Raw genomic sequence first — 15,940 nt, 5'->3', positions numbered from 1 at the left:
TTAAGTTGTGTGCTTTACTCAGTTAACTCTATGGAGGACCTGCTTCATCTCTTCTTTCAATGCTCCTTTGCAAAGAACTGTTGGAATGCTCTTGGTTTCTCCTGGGATACTTCACTGAGCATGGATAGTATGATGGTTCAGGCAAACACTCTCTATCAGGGTCGGTGCTTCATGGAAAAATTCTTGTATGGTGCTTGGAATATCTGGAAGCAGAGGAATGGTTTCATTTTTGAACAAAAAACTCCTTCCCTGTCTTCATGGAGACAAATCTTCAAGGGTGATCTCCTCCTTTTGCTGTTTAGAATAAGTGAAAGAGATAAGGATGTAATCCTAAACTGGAGCAGTTTGTTGTAATTTTTCTCTTTCTTCCTTTATCAATAAAAGTTTTTTAACAGTGGGGGCCTCCTCTGCTGCATTCCTTTCAATAAAAAATTCGTGAAACCACACGCTATGATAGGTTGATCCACTCGACCACACAAACAAGTGGATCTATTGCCCCCCTCAATTCCTTGCAAGGAAATGCAAGAAATTCCCAATCTATGGCATAACAAGGAAATGCAAGAACAATCTATGGCAGAAATTCAGAGTTCCTCTCTCTAATTTAGGAGCGGCTGCACGACACCTAGGAGATGAAAAAAAAAGCAATTTTCGCTGCGTAATTTCAATAGAATAAATTTGGTCTACCCTCTTATGAAGAATACGGGTACTAGCTGATACACAAACAACCTACATATCCGACTAGAGATACACGCGTAACCCTGCAAAACAAGGATTACTTTGAATGGTCAATTCTGAAAAATGGACAATTTTTAGTTAGCTCTATGTATATCGCAACCATGAACTCTAGTGTTAGGATTGGCAAGTGGATTATATGAGATTTAAAGGTATATTAAAACTAATGTGGTTCCTTAATAACAAAGTAATCCTAACAAAGGATAAACTGGCTAAAAACACTGGGGGTAGACAAACACTATTGTTTCTTTCCATTATGCACCAGAGACAATCCAACATCTTTTCTTTGGGTGTCTTGTTCCTTGTTTTCTTTGGAGACATGTGTTCTTTGCTTTTAATGTCCCCCACCTCGTAATGCCATAAATATTTTTGGTAATCGTTTACGGTCATTGTAGACCAATTTCAACCATCAATACATCCTAAAATAATGGGGAACTAGCAATGCTTGCATGCATATTTATTTAAAAATAATTTAGTTCCACTTGTACTTAGCAAAGTATTTGAATACAGGAGATCACACCATAAATGGAGGAGAAATGATGGAAAATCACCTTTAAATCAATCAGAGACCGACATATGGTTGACATATGGATCGATGGGCCCACAACCCCATTGAAACTTCTGCAACTGGGCCCAACCACCAAGCCACTGGGCTGAGGATCCATCAAACAATGCCCAGGAGGAAGCACTGGGCTAGGGAAGTCTGCTAAGGTTCAGCCAACACCGGCCTGGCTCTGCTGGCCCAGGCCCAAGCCAATGACTAGGGATGGCAATGGGGCGGGGCGGGGGCGGGTTGGGCTGGAACGGCCCCGACCCCGACCCCCAAACTCTCCACCCGGCCCCAGCCCCGAGTAGACATGCGGGTGCAAATCAATCCCTGCCCTCGGCCCCTGCGGGGCCCCACAGTGAGTAGCAACTCCAACAAATCAGCAAATCTTGTTCTAATGTTCTCTATCATCGGAATGTAAAACTACCAAATATATGAAACAACATATAAATATACACAGAAATATAGATCGAGAAATAGTGTTATACCTCTCAGACTCTCACTGTCAGTGCGTGAAGCAGGCCGTCGTGCCTGTCCCCTCACCGGCCCCGCTCCTGTCCCCTCGAGGCCGCCACGGGCAGCCGGACGCCACATCTATCCCTTCATAGGATGCCGCGCCTGTGCGCCAAACCCTCGCCAGCCGCTGCACCCTCGCTGCTTGACCGCACCCTCGCCGCGCAGCGCCTGTGCGCCTCTACATTCTCGCCTCATCGGCAGACATGAGGGAGAGCCGGAGAGGGGTACTGGAGAGATGGAACACGAGAGGCCGGAGCCCATAGGGGAGGGGAGAGGGTGACCGGCGACGACGTGATCTAGAGAAGTGCGCCGTGCATCCTGGCACCGCCTCCGCCTAGATGGTGGGTGATGCGGACGGGAGTCGGGAGGGGAGATGCCGAGATGGGGAGACACTGGAGAGGATAAGGCTAGGGTTTGTTTTTATCCCTCACTATTCTTTTGGGTTGGGCCCTTTTGGGCATTCTATGGGCTACATTTTAAGGGTTAATATACACCCTTGGGGCCTCGCAGGTCACCCATGGGTGAACTGTCTCCCCTGGCCCCTCCCCACAAAAATGCGGGGCCCCGGCCCCGCTTCCCCCACAGGTCAGAAACGGAACCCGCCTCCGGCCCGTGGGGGAAATTTCCATCCCTACCAATGACGGTTGTAACCGACTTCCCAAGGGTGGTTGTACTGAAATTAACGCCCACAACCGTCATTCTGAAGCTATAAAAGGACTTCTCATCCTCCATTCCAACAAACACCATGAAGGAAATCAAGTGAAGAAGCTCTCTTTAGTTTACATATTTCGCTCTAGTGCTAGTGGATTTAGAATTAGAATGGTCTTCCTTAGTTCTTCAAGTTTTACGGAGAATTTGGGTATGGTTCTAGTAGCTCTTCCCTTTTTTGTAAGACTTTATCCAGTAATGAAATATTCTTCTTTATAGGTCCTTTTCTATATTTGCATAATTATTCAAGTACCAACTTAATTTGGTTTACACTTATCTCGTATTAATTATATGGTTAGCTTGCCAGAGATATGCAACGGTATTGGCATAGTGTTCACTTATTTGATTGTTCTATGTCATCTGCAGAGGTGTAGAGTAGTATTTACTAATGTAAGCATGGTGCTTAGATTATTAAGTATCATTAAGTGGTGCTATATGCCATGGATCTATAGAGGTAGGCCGCTGATGCTGACAGTTCAGTACGAGTAATCCTCCACGTGCGTATATAGGGCTAAGAAAGGTTCCTGTTCGTGTACTCCTCCGTATGTAAAACTGGTTGGATAGTCATGACGGATTGTCGTAAGGTACTCGGCAATTAGGGGTGGTTTCTCGATGTACCACATAGTTGTACAATAGCAAGTGTATCGCAAAAGGACTATATACTAGAAGTACATAAATGATGCTTTTCTTATTTCTTCTCTACTTAGCCTAGACTTATAATTTAGTGAGAGTATTCTAAACTGAACCTTCTATGTGTCAAATCTATCCTTATCCTCAATTGATAAACCCATGCGTAAGACTTTGATTTGCATAAGTGTAATATGAATTTATAGCACATCACTCTCTTACCATATCTTCCCTTGGGATTAAATAAATACGATAACTTGGAAGTACTTCTAGGTGAAACGCTACAGCAGTATATCCGTGCGCTTGCAGATTTATTTATGTAATCCATTATATTACCATTTAATATTTCTAGCAACATTGCTTGGGATTAACTTCCTAGTAAAGAAATATCAACACTAAATGGTTTAGAAGAGTACCTAGGTCCATGAAAAATATGATATTAATTGGAACAAGTGCTTTATGTTGGTCAATTTGGTGGTGCCGCAATGATAGTTCTCAATTGTAAACAATTGTTTAACCCGATGCAAGTTATCTTTATGTCTTCCTATTAGCTCTCCTTTTGGTTTACTATGCTATCATCAAAAGAGCATAGTACAATGCACAATGGTGCTATATATACTCTTGAAATTGGTAGCCATGGTTCTCTGAATGCAATATGGGTGGCATAGTTTCATTAAAATTTGTTGGCTAAACTATGTGGTTTAACACTAGTTAATAATAAGGAGGAGTTGGGGGCTCTGTCCCATCAAATTATATCTCATTTTAATTTGTTGAATATGTGTAATCAAAGTGTGTTTGGATTATTATTTTGTGATGATTGGTTTTTATGTTTGGTGATAATTGGCTGCTAGTGATTTTGTCTTTGGACAGGCCGGTTTCACTAGGGTGCGTGTACCAGTCCTCCCTTTTATCAAATTCAACTGAAAATTCAACTGAGTGATTGTTTCTTTGAACACGACCTCTGCTTCTACCATGACACTACTGGAGAATTGATTATTAACGACCCGAAATGTGGTCGTTAAAAGCTTAAATGTGGTCGTTAAAGATCATTAACAACCACAAAAGTGTGGTCGTCAGTGGTCGTTAAAAGCTCCGTCGTAATAGTACTAACGACCACGCAACTTTTTTTGGTCACTATTTTATTAACGACGGCATTTTTTGTGGACACCCCGAGTATTATATCATCCAGTGTCCAACACGACCACCACATACTATTGAAGGAATGGGATCTATACACGCATAAATAGCCACTCGTCCTCAATGTGTCCATGATCGCGGTTGACAACCTTCTATTATAATAACCGGAATGTCGAGTAGTGAGCGCAAGAGATAACCGTAAGACAGCTTGCCAGTACACTCCGTCATATGCCCGTCAACCACTCGAAGGTGGCGACCAAAAGTATACCCCAGTGACTCGATCCAAAGCGCTATCCCCGATTATCTCAAGCGATCAAAACCCGTTACTCATGCTTAGCTAGTCCCCAGGAATGTGACTAGCCTCACACTTTCATCGCAAGCAATTAATAAACATAGCAAGTACCATAATAGGGTTAAAGTGCAGCGAGGTACATGACACATAATAGGGTCCGAGGTCCCAACATACAACACCTAAATATAGCAGCGGAAGTCTCAAATAGAGTTCATAAGCAAAAGATAAAACCGGTGGTGCCACAACCCCACTAGGGCAAACCAACCGGGCAAGAGCCAAGCTGCAAGAGATCACTCATTGCCCTCGCCGTCCTCGGCAGACCAATGACCACACAAGAAGCATAACTCATAACCGGAATCCTCTCCTGAAATTGCAGACACCGGATTAAGTACAAGATTGTACTCGCAAGTCTTACCCAAAATTATATATACAAAAGGGAGAGAGAAGTATGCAAGCTTTCTAGCCTATAGTGGGTCTCTAGGTTCAACATTTGCATCAAGCAAATTTTATTGAGCAATTAATGAGTAAAATAAGCAAGGACAAGTAAATCTAGCATCATTTTAATTTATGGACAGCAAGTATATAATTCTGAAATATATAAGCAAATGAGCCCAAACGGCGCTCTCATCATCAACCATGGACTACCAAAGTCCATAACAACATGGCACAACATGCCAACACCACCATCAAACATAATCCCATCCATAATAATCCACATTTGATGCTAACATAACTAACACATCAAGCATTGTCTATAACCGAGGACGCGACTATTCGAATAGATTATACTCTGATCAGAGGTGTACAACTGGACCCACACGAAATGAACAAGGATCAAAAGCTACACACCCCGTCGAGTGCGGTACACAAGTGATTCAAGCTCATTACATGCCCTTTCTTAGCCTCACCCCAACCACCTATACCACGCTGGGGTTCCCGACAACTCAGTCACGTGCGTGCGTGATGTGACCAAGGCGGGCGCGCCACGCGGGAGGCACCCCCGGCCAAACCTAGGCACCCGAGGCCCTCCAAAGGCTACCTGCCTCACGACTCTCCAACGTGATATAAATGATCACAGTAGAACTAGTAAGAACAAGCCGGTCCCAAATAAGGCATGTGGTAAGTACGTAGGGTGCTTGATTAGATGTCAAAATGTTCGGTCCTTAACGACCTAGACGGGGCTACTTGCATCAGGGGAAACCAACCTCCCATCATCGCCCTATCACCCGTCCAAGTCTAACATATTTCATCAACCATTATTTAGTGTAAGTGCTCAAGTTTTATGCCCAATAATGCAAGTTATTTATATACCACAATTAATAGCACTGTCCATCCCTATAGTTCTATTAGCACTAAGCATGGCTAAGCATTAATGAATAAGACATCCCAAATAATCCCAACCAGTGGTAATAGGATATAAGGACAGCAATAACACAAGAACTAAATGCATAAATAGGTTCTACCCATACACCATAAACCGACAATATTAATATCTAGGCAATGCATGCATATATATACGTATAGATTGCAACCAAATCATTTTTAGAGAAAGTATAGGTTCTATATGCTTAGGTGCTTGCCTTGCTGCTGTATGGAAACACACTCAACCTCAGAGTCTCGCTCCACGAACTCCGAATTCTCCGAATCTACCGATAAGAGGCAAATATGCAAATAAGATTCAAATAAACATGCATATGCAACATGCTCTATAAATCATGGCCTAATTACAGTAGGTAGAGAGTATGATAAACTGGTTTTAGAAACAAGAATCATTTCATTTACATTTGTGGTTTGAGAGATATAAAAATGACAAGCCATATACACTGAAAATGGCATTTCTGTAATTACATATGAACTACCCTTGGTCATATGAAATGCTGACATTTTCTAGTTAGATTTCACAAGTGCTATCATTTTTAATTCAAAAATCATAACCCACTGGTTCTAAAAAAACTTGGCTTACTACATTTGGAGTTAAAATATTTAGTTATGAATTTTACAACTTTAATAAAAAGAGGATTACTTAATCGCTTTAGACTTACTTTAGGAGGTAGTTTTGTCAAATTATTCCTTTTCAGATAAAAGATTATATCTTTATAAGGTAACCAAAAGTGGTTTCATAATTTTAGGATATAGCATAAAGTTCCTAGAGATTATACAACTCCTCGGTGCAAAAATAAGTGTTTTTATGAAACTCACAATTTTAGTGACTTTTTCAGTACTGAAGTTGTAATGTTTTAATTTACAAACATAAAGACTACAAAATTATGAATACATAGAAATTTGGTTCACTCGAAAATGAGTTAAGATGAATTAGTTATGGATTTTTGAAGTTTTCCTAGTTCTCATATATGTTTTCAATTATTCTTTTGGACTGTACTTTTTCATGTCGAACCCTGGGATTTGTAAAACTTGCAACCAGGTCCAGGTTCTTCTACACTCGAGCAGGAAGCAGCGACAGCCATGGCTGAGCTCGATCTCAAGCTCGCCGGCACAAACGGCGGCTCTAATGGGGGCGAGGTCAAAAGATAAAATGTAGAGCAACACATTGTGATTCCATTCCTCAACTTTTCCCCAGCCAATGGTGACTGGAACGACGCAGGCGGCGGCTGCAATCGGAAGCGCTCGGGACGCCATGCATGCATCGATGCGTCACGGTGGACGGCTCGATCTATTTCATGCATGTCAAGAACATCACATGCAGGATGTAGAACACCACCTAAGGTTGCTACTACTGCAAGAAATCGACAAATGGCTCACCGGTTGAATGGGAATCGACGACGGAGGCGCTAGATCGGAGTTGGAGAAGACGGTGGTCGATCTCCCTCCTCGCTGCACGGTTCTGAGGGATTCTTGGGGCGTTTTGGAGAGCATGGTGAGGCGAAGCTGGTGGCGCAGTAGCTCAGCCGGATTCGCCTCGAGGCGACGGGAACAGCTGCGCGAACCCGCGGCTGCGCGTTGACGACGGTGTGGCCGCGCTCCAGAGCTCCCGTGGCGAGGTCGGCGTTCCCAGAGATCGGCTGCAAGAAACGGGGCAAGATCAGATCAGAGGCTATGGCGTGCAAGGGTGAATCGGAAACGAAAGAAAGATGGCGACGACGATGACCCGTTGGGCGGCGTGATGGCATCATCCCGGCGGCCGGCAAGAAGATGATGGCGAGGAGAGCAAGAAGGAGCTCTCCCACTCTGGTTTCTTGGATCTAGGGTGGACTACAGAGTGAGGAGGGATGGCTGGGAAAGCTAGAGAGCAAGGGACGAGTCTAGTTCGCGAGCATTCGTCCGTCACGAACACCTCCAACGGATCTCAGCCGGTGGCAACCCAACTGAATTACAGAATTAGCATGCATCCCGCCACCTAATTAACGTGTAATTAGTACCTGTCAGATATTATTATATAGTAATTAGCATTGGACAACGCAACAAATATAGGCGATATTTTTCCACGCCGTAATTTTTCAGATTTCTTTTTTTCATTAGTCCTTTTTCATTGTTTCTTTTGACGGAAACTTTTTTATATGAATTATTTCCTTTATACATGTAAAGTTTCTATGTGTAGATTTTATATATGTAAAGATTGTATATGTAGATTTTATGTATATAAACTTTCTATGTGTAGACTTTATTTATATAAACTTTATATAGAATTTATATCTCTGGAATTAGAAAGTTTAGTGTATTAATTTTAATAGAAATATAAATGTTGATCATCACAGGATATTTTTTAAAAATAAAATAGCTACAGTCCAATCCAAACAAACCTCGTAAGTCGTAACAAGAAAACATAAAGCATGTGTGGACTTATTTTAACCGAAGAAACAAACTACCAGGACATTGGCCATTAAACTAATCATGATTTAAGCACGTAATTAGGCATGTAATTAGCTATGAGGAATAAAAGATGAAAAGGTATCGCAAAATTCGCGAGATTCCTGGCTCGTATACTAGACCTACCAATCCGTTCGCGTCTGGCGCACGTTCGCGCGATAGACTTACCCGAGAGCAAGGGGGCGAAGAAGGATAAGCTGTCACGATGTTCCAACGTGTCGGTATTTCTCTCTATATTCAAGGTGGGTCCCACGCGATAAAATGGTGGAACACAAGTGTGAGCAAGCCAAAGGCACTGCCATGTGGGTCCAGGTCGTGGTAGGCTACGTAAGGGTGACGAGAATGGCTAGGAACACAGGTAAACACATGTTTTATTCAGTTTACAGGATTTTCAGAGATTTTTCTGTTTCTCTTTCTTTGAAGTTCAAATTAACCAAGTTAGAATGATGTTAACAATTTGGTGATTTTTGTGGTTATAACCTATGCTACCTAGATTCCATTTCTCAAAGTTTCACTCAAAAATTTGAAACATTTTAATTCTGACAAAAAGATGAAAAGGGGTATGCTGAGAACTAAATTGAATTTTTAGGAGGTCAAAACTAAGGGTAACAATTCTTGAAAAATTATATTAACTCCTGATAAATACTGTAGCATTTGAATAAATTATAAAACCTATATCCTTCTGTTCAACTTAGGCACATTTAGAAGTTGCTTCATTTTGCCAATTAGGTTTCTAATTAATTTAGTTTGACTACCTTGACTATTTTACTTGAGGTAGTAAAAAGTTTGATACAATCACAAAACCTTCATAGTGGTCATCTTAGGTTGGCTAAGTGACAAGAGGATATTCATTGATTTTATGTTGCTTAGATTTGTTACATAGTCTCTAGGTTTATTTAACATGCATCAACCAATTATGAACGACAAAAAAATCACTCAAGCCAATAAATTGGACTTCACTACAAACAACTACACAAGCACACAATTATTAGTTACTAATTCTACTAACCAATTACTAAGCATGATTGGGTAGATTATCAAAGAGCAAAAGATTAATGACTATACTACAACGTTTCTTAACTACCGCTTGACCATTTAATTTGGTTATATACAGAGAGGCTTGGACAAAGCTTGGAAGCTACAAAGTAGAAGACACTAAACATTAGAGCTTCATGGATTATCTATTGTTGAGTCAGCTTAGTCTCTTGAAACATTGTTCCCCTCGTGGAAGGGAAAACACAAATTAGTCGAGCTACACCTAGAATGTGTTGGTAGATTTTATTAGCGCCAAAACACTCTCTGAATGTTGGATGAGTCTTTAAAAATAGTTTTCATTTATCTACCATAAGGTTGTAGGGTCATTAGTCTACCTATAATGATCATTAAAGTTTCATAATAACTCAAACCAACAGTTATGGAAAATTGTTTCAATTTCTACCCATTTTTTTATATATACACAAATTAACCGGATGAGGTTTTGAACCGAAATAGCTTTAAAACTTCCAACTTTTACTAAGGATATACCCCGATTTCCACTTAAGTTGATTAATTAAAACTGCAGGATGTTACAATTTTGTGCGATCGTTATTTCATTAACGACAGTGGCATTGTGCCATCGTTATTTCATTAACGACCATGGATTTGTGTCATCGTTGTTTTTTTTAACGATGACAACACTGGGTGGTCGTTATTTTATTGGCGGCAGTATTATCGTTTACTAATGACAGTGGTATATTTAGATTCATGATCACATTCACAGGAATAAGATGTTAACAGACTAATAACTGAAAATTATTAACAAATCTTTATTGATCAAATGCAAATAATTTAACTCATTTGTTACATAATTGGAAATGTATGTACATAATCTAATTAAATTTCCGTACAACTACAAGAGAGCTATATAGTTTTATAGTAGTCTTCAACTAAAGGTTGTACAGCTCTTGGCTTGTTTCATGCTTGTTGTGAGCCCTGCAAAATACAAGATTTCAACAATCAATACATAAATGAGCTGTGATAGCAATATAGAGTTACAACAGAGCATATAGCTCAGCCTGAATAAGAGAGCAGTCTGCATGCTTCTGCTGTGAATAAGATACTGATCTAACAGCAAACTATGATAAATGTAACCCTAACATGTAAGTTATTAGGGTCAACTTTAGTGGTCCATCATCTGTTTATTATTCTTTTTTCATTCCACCAAAGCATAATGAGCTGGGACCATATATGATATCCTTGTTACAAAACTAGGGGAAAAAAAAGACACCGAAGTGACAAGAGATATATCGGAATATCAGGACATATCATATTGATGCATTACTTAGCTAGTATAAGAATGCATACCAACATATAACTAATCCTGGATGGACTATTGGAACTAACATCTTGACACACAAAACAAGTTTCATGGCATGTTAACCATGTCAAACAGGAATCTCTGTCCATTAAGAGAAGGAAATTATGATATGAGAAGTTAAAAACACATTTTAATAAATCTAAAAGGTTGCAAGTGTCCTCAGATGGTGATACTTTACATTGAGCAGAAAAAGATAGTGAAAAATTCATCTAGCTATAAGTCCAATATGTTAAAGAAATTATCAGGTGCCTACAAGATTATACTTAACATACCTGAAACTTTGCTTAAGGAATGTGGAATGCTTTGCCACCATCTCAATTATCAGGATTGAACCCCATCCATTTCTTCTAGATCCTACAAAAGCTTTGCTAACTCCCCTTTGCGTGCTTGCTGAGCTGGTCACTGTCAGTAAAATCTATAGCATATCTATATAGATTTTTGAAAAGAAAAGAGAAACTACTTGTGAACCACCAGAGGGACGAGTTAACAAGCATGTGACCATTGTACCCAGTGGGGCACTGGGCGGCGCTGCTGCACCTACAAGGGAAATGTCAAGGAGTGTCGTGCCACGGCGAGGGTTCACAGATATATAAAATCTAGTGTTCTCATCATTCCACTCAGCAGCTTCTGGCATCTGCACTAATAAAATGGATTATATTCTGCACTTTAACATCATATAGTCATGATGTACCATTTGTGTCAGCAAGAAGCAGTAGAACTCAACACGAAAACAAAGATTGAATCCATACACTATGTTTCAGCTTTTCAGGTTTCTCCCTGAATGACAAAAACAAGAAATTGAAGGAGATGGAAGGTCTTCCTAGGCCACATTTTCAAACCTGTACACTCTTGGAACCAAAGGAAAGAAGAACCAAACAACTGTAACTAAAAAATGCAGGTATTTCCTGTTCAGATCAATTGAGAACAACTATCAGAACTTCATTCCTTTTACACCATAATCTGATCTCTATCGACAAAGGTAATTGAGCCAACTACGACACTATCATATAAGCAAGGAAAGAAAACACATGAGAAATGTAAATGTTAAACTAAATCCAAAAGGAAAATCCTGAAAGTAATCAGCATTTACTCTTTGAAACTGAATCCAAAAGGCATGGACTGTGATAATTCTAACCTACTAGCATCGCTACATGCAAGCAACATCAAGCACATAGACGAAGCATCCAGTACATAGGCGAATCTTTTCTTTTGTTAGAAACAAAGTTGTACTAGCACAAAAATTATCTTCCAGTTATGCTAGAAATTTAGGGTGTGACTCAAAACGAGGGGAATTTAGGTGTGGGATGAATAGATGGATACCTTCCGTTCTTGGTGATGAGGAGGTATCGCGCACTGCAGATCGAGGCGGCAGCCGAGGAGCCGGTGCAGCGCTGCGAAGGGGGAGGTCGTCATGGTGGCGGCCGGCGGCGCTAGGTCAGGAGGAGCGATGGACACCTGCAGCGGCAATAGGTCGAGACCTAGCAGGTGTTGGGCTTTTTCACTTTGTTACTATTTTCAACCTTACCTTTTTTTTGGCAAAGTTACCAAAAAAATAACTACATTTAGTTTGTTGCCAAATTTTAGTAAGTACATATGAAATCTTGCCAAAATTTTGGTAACCTTACCAAAATTTGGCACTGCAAAAACTTGATAAGGTTTATCGAGGAGTGATCCTCTCTATCGGGAGATCGTGGGATTCCCCTTTCGTGAGTTCGGCCGGGGGCAACGGGTGAGATCCGAGGTCGTCGATTATCCGCGGTTCAAGCTCCTGAATCTTACACGAGCACAAGGATTATACAGGTTCGGGCCGCTATCAAGCGTAATACCCTACTCCTGTGTGTGGGAATATCGATCAGTATTACAAGAGTCCCTCAAACTTCAGAGAGCTTTTTTCTTGTTAGTGTTGTCTCCTCCTTTCTCACTGGGCAAGGTCCTCCTTTTATAGTTGAAGGGGATACCACATGCACGGCCTCTACCTACTCTTCCATGAAAAATGGAGGGGGGCACCCTCTCGTGGCCAATCCGCGGCCCGTGCCTTTGCCCGGAGGTTAAGCCACGGTTGGCCCTTTGGTGGGGCCAGCGCCGTCCCCCGCCTGACACGGGGGACAGCCCTATCATTCGCTCTTAAATGAGCGAATGCCTTCGCCCGGAAGTTAAGCCGCGGTTGGCCCTTTAGTGAGGCCCAGCGCCGTCCTTCACCTGACACGGGGGGCAGCCCTGTCATTCGCTCTTAAATGAGCGAAGACCGGTGGCTACCCTCCTCTCATGGAGAGGAGTCCAGATGATGCCCCTGATGTGACAATACATACCTACCTTCACTTCACCGGGGACAAAGGAGACGTGGGGCATGGCCGCGTGTCAATCGGATGTGACCGGTGACAGGCCGGTCACAGACCGGTTACGCCCGATTTGACGTGGGCCAGTGGTGGGGCTCCACACGTCTGCCCCGATCGCACTAAATGCTTCGAGGGACGGTTGGAGCGCCGCCCATTAATGACCGCCCAGCTTGGTTTCCTCTCGCTACATGGCAGCTGGGCAAGGGCCTCGGGTCCAGGCAGGGCGAGGGCCCGAGGGGCCTGACGTGGCACCCCGAGGGGCTGACATAGCACCCCGAGGGGCCTTACACGGCACCCCGAGGCCCCCCGAACGTGTCCGCGCTTTGCGCGGTGCGAGGAGCGGGGGCTGGGCCAGGCTGTACAGCCACGTATGAGGAAGTGAAGGGAACTTCCCCTTACTTTGCATACCCCTGGGCCCATATCTCTGACATTCGGCGTTAAGCATAGCCTTAGCCATGCATAGATGTGCAACAATCAGATTATGTGTCAACGGCCTTGGCTGATCAATACAACAGTGGACTCCAAAATTAGCATGGTGTAATCCGTAATTCATCTTTATCTTGATCATTTGTGTGTCAACCTAAGCAAAAGTAAAGTGCAAGACTTAGGTAGTATGTAATGCTCGTCAATATCGAGATATTGTTCACCTAGGAGCAAGTTCACCTCTAGTTGTCATTTCTTGGCTCTGGTACGTGTAATTGGTCATTGGAATGGTGTAACTAGTCCTTGGTCCTCCTTAGCAAACTCTTGGGTCAGTGTAATCATTTCTGAATTATGCCTAACCTCATCATTTGATGATTTGTTTCTGTAGCATTTGTGTTGGCTTGGTAATCCATAACACATGAAGTAATCACAAGTATCCAAATAAACAACCAGAAACCAACTCCAAACAGGAGCAAGCTGGTCAGACCATTAGGTTGGCCAATCTGACCGTCACCACTACTTCGGTCTAATAGGTGCATACGACTCGGTCTGACCGGCTCCATCAAGTCAAAACTTGTTCATCATCAGAAACACTATTCACCACAACCACCAAGTTTGACCATTACACGCATCCCGGTCAGATCGGCCGGTCCAAAGACAAAACCAACACTTCACCAATTATCTCCAAATATCAAACCAATCATCGCATAAGCCAATTGTTTATCACAAAATAATAATCAAAACACACTTTGATTTCACATGTTCAACACATAGAAAAAACATAATGTGATGGTACAGACCCCCCCCCAACTCCATGTTATTATTAACTAGTGTTAAACCACATAATTCAGCCAACAATGTTAATGAAACTATGCCACCCATACTGCATTAAGAGAACCTTGGTTACCAATTTCAAAAGTATAGCACCATTGTACATAGTACTTTGCTCTTTCTATGGTAGCATCGTAAACCAAAAGGAGAGATACTAGGAAGACATAAAGATAACTTGCATAGGGTTAGACAATTGTTTACAATTGAAAACTATCATTGCGGCACCGTCAAATTGACTAACATAAAGCTCTAGCTCATTTTAAAATCATATTTTTCATGGCCTAGGTACTTTTCTAAACCAATTACCAAAAATATTTATGGCATTACGAGGTGGGGGACAATAAAAGCAAACAACACATATCTCTAAATAGAACGCGTAACAAGACAGCTAAAGAAAAGATGTTGGATTCTTTGTTGTGCATAGCTGAAAGAAACAATAGTTTTTGTCTACCCCCAATTTTTTTAGCCAGGTTATCCTTCGTCAGGGTTACTTTGCTATTAAGGAGCCACATAACTTTTAGTAAATCTTTAAATCTCATGTAATCCACTTGTGGATGCTAACTCTAGAGTTCATGATCGCGATATACATAGAGCTAACTGAAAATTGTGCATTTTCTGAAGCGATCATCCAAATTAATCTTTTTAATTTGCAGGGTTACGTATGGATCTAGCCCACCTTGTATTTCTAGTCAGATATGTAGGCTGTTTGACTATCTAATACATGTATTGTTCACAAGAGGGTAGACCACATTTATTATATTGAAATTACACAACGGAAATTGCTCTTGTTCTTCTCCTAGATTTTGTACAGCCATTGCCAAATGAGAGAGAGGGATTGGGAATTTCTGTCGTAGATTGTTCTTGCATTTCCTTGTTTATGCCATAGTTTGGGAATTTCTTGCATTCTTTTATTTGTTTGCAAGGAATTGAGGGGGCAATAGATCTACTCTTTTGTGTGGTTGAGTGGATCGCGTGTGGTTTCACGAATTCATGGTGCTGCACGGGCACTGTGTTTGTCATCGAGTTTATGGGATTTCATGGTGTATCCGGATCCTACATCGAGAAGGTTGGGCATCCCAGTATCAATAATATTACTCTTAGATTTGTTAAATTTTGGAGGTGACATTGGATTTAATTAATTTGATTGTTCATAGTACGATGCATGGTTACAATGTTATGATAAATTGTATAAATTAATTTTTTATTTAAATTACTACCAGGTCAGGCCTAGTAGTAGTATAAATTAATTTGGAAAATATATGACAGTTGGCATCAGATATTATTCTATCTAGAACATATCTTAACCAAACATATATAACTCACCACATTAAATGCATTGCATTAAACATTAGCTGTCCAATACGCAATATGGGCTGTCCCTCAAAGGCATAAACACACACTATTTAATTACTAAAAACCGCAGTTATTAAAATACCAGCTGAACATCCTTTGCTACATATATCTAAGCAAGTGCGAAGTTCAAAGAGATAGATAAAGAGAGGGAGGAAGCGAAGGAGGGTGAGAGAGAAAGGGGGAGTGGAGGAGGGATACAGAGATAGAGGGCAAGGAGGCAGCGAGGGAGGGAGGGCGGGAGAGGGGAGAGAGTTCTT

The 15,940-nt window shown here is 41.5% G+C and overlaps 1 long non-coding RNA gene and 1 other non-coding gene across 2 annotated transcripts; both read right to left on the bottom strand.

Annotated features, from left to right (window-relative positions):
* Positions 1-4,650: 4,650 nt before the first annotated feature.
* On the bottom strand, positions 4,651-7,771 carry LOC9272220 (uncharacterized). The gene is made up of 4 exons (XR_010740995.1): positions 7,666-7,771; positions 7,320-7,579; positions 6,140-6,205; positions 4,651-4,923 (listed from the first exon to the last, which is right to left on the bottom strand). It is a non-coding gene; the product is annotated as an uncharacterized protein (transcript).
* A 2,398-nt stretch (positions 7,772-10,169) lies between these two features.
* On the bottom strand, positions 10,170-12,213 carry LOC112938808 (uncharacterized). The gene is made up of 3 exons (XR_010741082.1): positions 12,061-12,213; positions 11,013-11,374; positions 10,170-10,355 (listed from the first exon to the last, which is right to left on the bottom strand). It is a non-coding gene; the product is annotated as an uncharacterized lncRNA (long non-coding RNA).
* Between the last annotated feature and the right edge of the window lie 3,727 nt (positions 12,214-15,940).

This window comes from Oryza sativa, chromosome 4 (genome assembly GCF_034140825.1).
Source record: "Oryza sativa Japonica Group chromosome 4, ASM3414082v1".
In the NCBI taxonomy this organism is placed as follows: domain Eukaryota; kingdom Viridiplantae; phylum Streptophyta; class Magnoliopsida; order Poales; family Poaceae; genus Oryza; species Oryza sativa.
Note: the sequence above shows the minus strand (reverse complement) of the source record. Positions and strands in the feature narration are given on the sequence as shown.